Here is a 5,364-nt window from a genome sequence, read left to right as displayed (position 1 = left end):
TACTTCAAAGGACCTATCTCCTTCACTCTCCATCGTTGCCCTTGACAGAAGAATGGACACTTAAGATATGTTCAACACAGTCTTCGTCAGAGTTGCCATGGTTTCCTGCTTCAACAGTGCTTCAATGGAACCGGCGCTGGCTCCCCGCCCTGGCCGACCACCCAGAGCCAGCCCTCCGTCACCTCCTCACAGCGCCCTGGGCCCACCCAAGGCTCCTGCTGCAGCTCCAGCGCCTCCCCGCCACCACTGTCCCCTCCTCTCCTCAGCCATCCGCTATGATGACTGTGGCCCCCTCACAGGTCCACCAGAACTACCACCAGGACTCGGAGGCCACCATCAACCGTCAGCTCAACCTGGAGCTCCACGCCTCCTAGTCTACCTGGCCATGTCCTATTTTGATCACGATGATGTGGCTTTGAATAACTTTGCCAAATATTTTCTTCACCAATCTCACAAGGAGAGGGAACATGCAGAGAAACTGATGAAGCTGCAGAACCAACGAGGCAGCCAATCTTCCTTCAGGATATCAATAAACCAGACCAGGATGACTGGGAGAATGGGCTGAAGACAATGGAGTGTGCATTACACTTGGAAAAAAATGTGAAGGAGTCACTATTGGAACTGCACAAACTGGCCACTGACAAAAATGACCCCCACTTGTGTGGCTTCCTCGAGACTCATTACCTGAATGAGCAGGTGAAAGCCATCAAAGAATTGGGTGACCACGAACCAACCTGCGCAGGATGGGGGCCCCCGAATCTGGCATGGCAGAGTATCTCTTTGAAAAGCACACCCTGGGAGACAGTGATGAGAGCTAAGTCGCAGGCCAGCTTCCCCCAGCCACCGGGTGACTGATCCACCGAGGCAGTGCATGCATGTTGGGGTCACCTTTACTTTTTCTATAAGTTGTACCAAAACATCTACTTAAGTTCTTGGATTTGCACCATTCCTTCAAATAAAGTAATTCGGTACCCCCCCCAAAAAAAAGATATGTTCAGTAATTTCTCAGTAATAACATGAACACTAGTTAGTTTAGAATGGGCTACATAGAGAGGATCCTGGGTAATTTGCTATCACATTTCACTAGAACAAGAGGTGGGACACAGGTTATTTGAGGGCCATCTCTGTTGTAAACTTTAGAAAAACTAATAAAAATACTCGACCTAAACAACAAAACAAACCAAACGTATTTCAAGGAGAGAAACACCAACTCAAATGGGCCATGGTTTTAGACCTTCAAGAGCGGATCAGTCTCAGGGTTCCTCTATCAGAAAAGCACAGTTTCAGAAAGCCAAAGCTGGGGGAAGAGCTGGATCTTGAGACCAGTTCTGCTTTAGTGTTCCCAATGGGACTCAAGTTAATAACGTTGTTATGATCTTCCATGCCAGGTTCCAAACTATTTCCCACCCATATGACTTGAGCAGATTAGGATTCTAGATAAATCCATTTTTCTCCCTCAAATCCCAGGGGTCTCTGCTGAAAAAAGTCATAGAACAGAGGCATTTCTGCACTGAAGCCAGACCCAGATATGTCAGCAGGAAGTTTTCCGGCCACTGCGTCCTTCTGGTGAGGCAGGTGCAGACCTAAGCACGTCCAGCGCAGTCATGCCCTGAGCAGATCCTCTTCCTTCTATTATCACCTTCTAAGACTGAAAAGAGCCCATAGCCTTCTAGCCAGAACCTCTTTTGTGCCTTTGGAGTTGGGTCATGTTGGTTAAAACATTGGAGATGGAAAGTCAGTGCTCAGTATTTTGAGTCCTGCAAAGCTTGCTAATTAAATCTACGACAAACCATCGCTGTACTACAATACAAACCAGGTGTCAAATGTGAAGCTGGGAAAATATTTATGGATATGGGAAATATTCCAGATATGCTATCAATATAATAATTAGAATGAATTATGCATTCTTGACAAATACATGAATGTATCAATCAACAGAGAGAAAGAGTGGCAGAGAAACAGACAATTGAAATCAGTAGACAAAAAAGTCTGGAAGGTTATGGACCACCTAATAACACTGCTTTTGTTTTAATCTTGATGTTTCCTCATAAAGCTTATTTCATAATTATTGTAACAATGACCATAGGTTAACCTGAAATATATCTGTGTGTGTTTTTTCTTTATTTGTTAACATGAAGATGTCCAAAAGGAGGAGAATTCAAGAAAACTCCTTGTTATCTAAATGTAGATTGTCTTACTGAATGGCTTATCTTTTGTCCGTTTCCTTTGGATCCAATATCTGAACCCTATCCTTTCTTCTCAGGTCTGACAGAGTTCTGTCTAGAAAAAATAGGGAGCAGTCTCTGTGTAACCTCTTGTGTGAACTGATGATGATCTCAATACAGCTTTATTCCAGGGCCTCTTGACAGACAGGTTTATTTGGTTTCTAAACCTATCAGCTAAGCCATAATGTCCCCCAGACGTCTGCTGAACTATCATACCCTGTTAGTTTCACTTTGCACCTAACAAAATTACAAGGGAAACTGAAAATATAAAAGTCACAGTAGAAAATCAATTTACTCCATAGATATTCCACACAATCAGTATATTTTGTTCATATCCTGACTGTTTGTATAGACAGACTGAATTCACAGGTGAGTCACCTAAATCTCTCCAGTGCTCATCATCACACATTGCCTTACGCTTATTCCCGTTCAGATTTTACCTTCGTTTTAGATAATACGCATCATAAAGGAAGCAATGATGTCTTTTAAGTGATTGTATTACCCCAAATCCTACAATCTCTAGGCCTAGCATATTGTAGCTAGTTCATAAAAGTCTATTTACCACAAGATTTCATTTCAAGGAATTTTTTTAAAGGAAATAACTACGGAAGTACTTGTGCACAAGGATGTTCATCAGAGAATAACCATGGGGTTTTTTGGGGTTTGGGTTTTTTTTTTTTTTTTGTGGGGAAGATTGGCCCTGGGCTAATACCTGTTGCCAATCTTCCTCTTTTAGCTTGAGGAAGATTGCACTGAGCTAACATCTGTGCCAGTCTTCCTCTCTTCTGTACATAGGATGCTGCCACAGCCTGGCTGATGATTGGTGTGTAGGTCCATGCCCAGGATCTGAACCCACAAACCCTGGGCCTCCAGGGCAGAGCGAGCAAGTGAGCGAACTTAACCACTACACCACCAGGCCAGGCCACAGAGAATAATTTTTGATAAACAAAAATTAAAAACTCAACTATTTCACAGCAAGGAACAGGTTAAACATATTATGGTCTGCACCATGGTGACATACTATGGCTTCACTGATTATTAATCCATATGAAATGCTGGAAAACAATACTAACTCAGTCAAGAAGGCAGGTTTAAAAAGGTATGCACAACCTAAGAGGTGAAATCTTGTGAAAATAAGAACACAGGGTCTGTTGTGAGATTTTTAGGAATTCAAAATGAGCTTAAAGCTGTGAGAGTTAGTAATATCTCAGCACCTCTTTTTCTGTATCAGCAAACAAAGCATAAGAATATCACCGATTACATAAGTCTGTTTTGAAGACTAAGCGAGATAGTCCATATAAATACAAAAAGATTTATCACAATGGCTAATACATAATTATCTACCATTATTGAAGGTGAAAGTCAGTAGACGCCCCTTAATCCATTATTACACGAGCAAGTGAATTTTGCTGCACCATTTGTCTTATAGAAAATTTGTGCTTCTTGGACTTTATCTTTAATTTTACAAATTCCAGTTCCTATCTTTGAGAAAATATAATTCTTCTCAATAAAATTATTAGTAACAAAAGAGAGAAATTGCCAGACAGGGAAAGAGAAAATGTCCCCTTCCTCAGTCCCCAGCAGCTACAGCGAGCAAGAAAAACTCCATCCAGCATCACAAACCTACATATATATAAACAACAGGATGTGATAAAATGCAGAATCTTAACAAACAAGCGAATCTTATTCTCCTGCACGATATGGAGATTTATATCACATTTTTTATTTGTGAAATTATATTATTTATTATTTGTACTTGCAAGACAATTGGAGTAAGAAATTAGTGCTATTTTCTCTGAAAGGAACCTTAGATATCTAGATTATTAAGTCTGAAAGGATGTCTCAGTTAGCAACTTGGTGCCACAATAATTAAATTTTAAATAAAATTTCTAATATCTAAAAGGTGAAAAGAGAATGTTTTTCAAAGAGCTTCCTGGTGCATCCTTTTCCCTAAGGCACATATAAGGAAACCCATGATTGGGTCAGATCTCCTTTTCAAACTAAGAGCAGGACTCTTCATCCCCTTCATTTGACCAGTTATGTTCTATCAAAACAAAACGACACAGAAATGTTCACACATAAAACCTAGAAACATATACACCAAAAGATTAAAAGTGATTATTTCTAGGCAGTGGGATTAAAGAGTATTCTTATTTTCTTCTTCAAAAGTTCCTTAGAAAATTAATATTTTTGCAGTGTCTGCATTAATTCCATCATCATAAATGCAACATAAAGATATTTCAAAGTATTAAAATATTTTAAGTCATCATTATGGCAGAGGCTATACTTTTGTCTTTAAACAAAATTTTTAAGCACTAGGCCTGCCATGAAAAATCAAGATGATTGAAACAAACACCACTGACCTGTTCTTGAATCTCCTTTAACTGCTCCACACTGACATCATCAGACACATCGCACTATAAAGATTCTTCCATTAATAGAAAGGGAAGTGGCCTTTGCAGATTAATGAGAATACGTAGGCAAAATGGGCCAGAAAGTTTTGAAGACACAGAAGGTGTTTAATAAATGTGACTACACATCTTCCATTCCTCTCTGAATAACTAATTAAAATATTATTTTGGATACAATCCTTGCCAGAGGGTTTTACAATATTTTAATTTTTAAAATGAACACGTATAATTTAATTATTATCCACAACCATGAAGATGGTTTAACAGCAGATCACAGCCATTTTTTCTTACAATGACTAATTCTTATTAACAGGCATTTTAAGATCTGCATAATATTCTCTCATGGGTATCATGTGCTTTTCTTAGCATTCATTATCTTTAAGTGATTTTTTTTGTTTTTGCTTTTTGGTGAGGAAGATTGGCCCTGAGCTAATATCTGTCGCCAATCTTCCTGTCCTTTTTTCCTTCCTCCCCAAAGCCCAAGTACATAGTTGTGTATCCTAGTGTAGGTCCTTCTGGCTTTACTATGTGGGCCGCTGCCTCAGTGTGGCTGGAGGAGCAGGGCTACGTTCGCGACCAGGATCCGGACCCCTGAAGCCTGGGCCGTGGAAGTGCAATGCGCAAATCCAGCCACTCAGCTACAGGCCGGCCCCATTCTCATTATCTTGATCACTAACTTTGTGCAAAACCATAACAAGGTATAACAATTTTTGATTCCAGATAAAAAC

General features: G+C 40.1%; 1 pseudogene; it reads left to right on the top strand.

The window, feature by feature from the left end:
• Positions 1–248: 248 nt before the first annotated feature.
• LOC100630221 (ferritin heavy chain pseudogene) lies at positions 249–834 on the top strand (annotated as a pseudogene).
• The last annotated feature ends 4,530 nt before the right edge of the window (positions 835–5,364 follow it).

The sequence above is a fragment of the Equus caballus genome, chromosome 24, assembly GCF_041296265.1.
Source record: "Equus caballus isolate H_3958 breed thoroughbred chromosome 24, TB-T2T, whole genome shotgun sequence".
Taxonomy (NCBI): domain Eukaryota; kingdom Metazoa; phylum Chordata; class Mammalia; order Perissodactyla; family Equidae; genus Equus; species Equus caballus.
The sequence above is the reverse complement of the archived record's forward strand: the minus strand, read 5'-3'. Positions and strand labels throughout refer to the sequence as shown.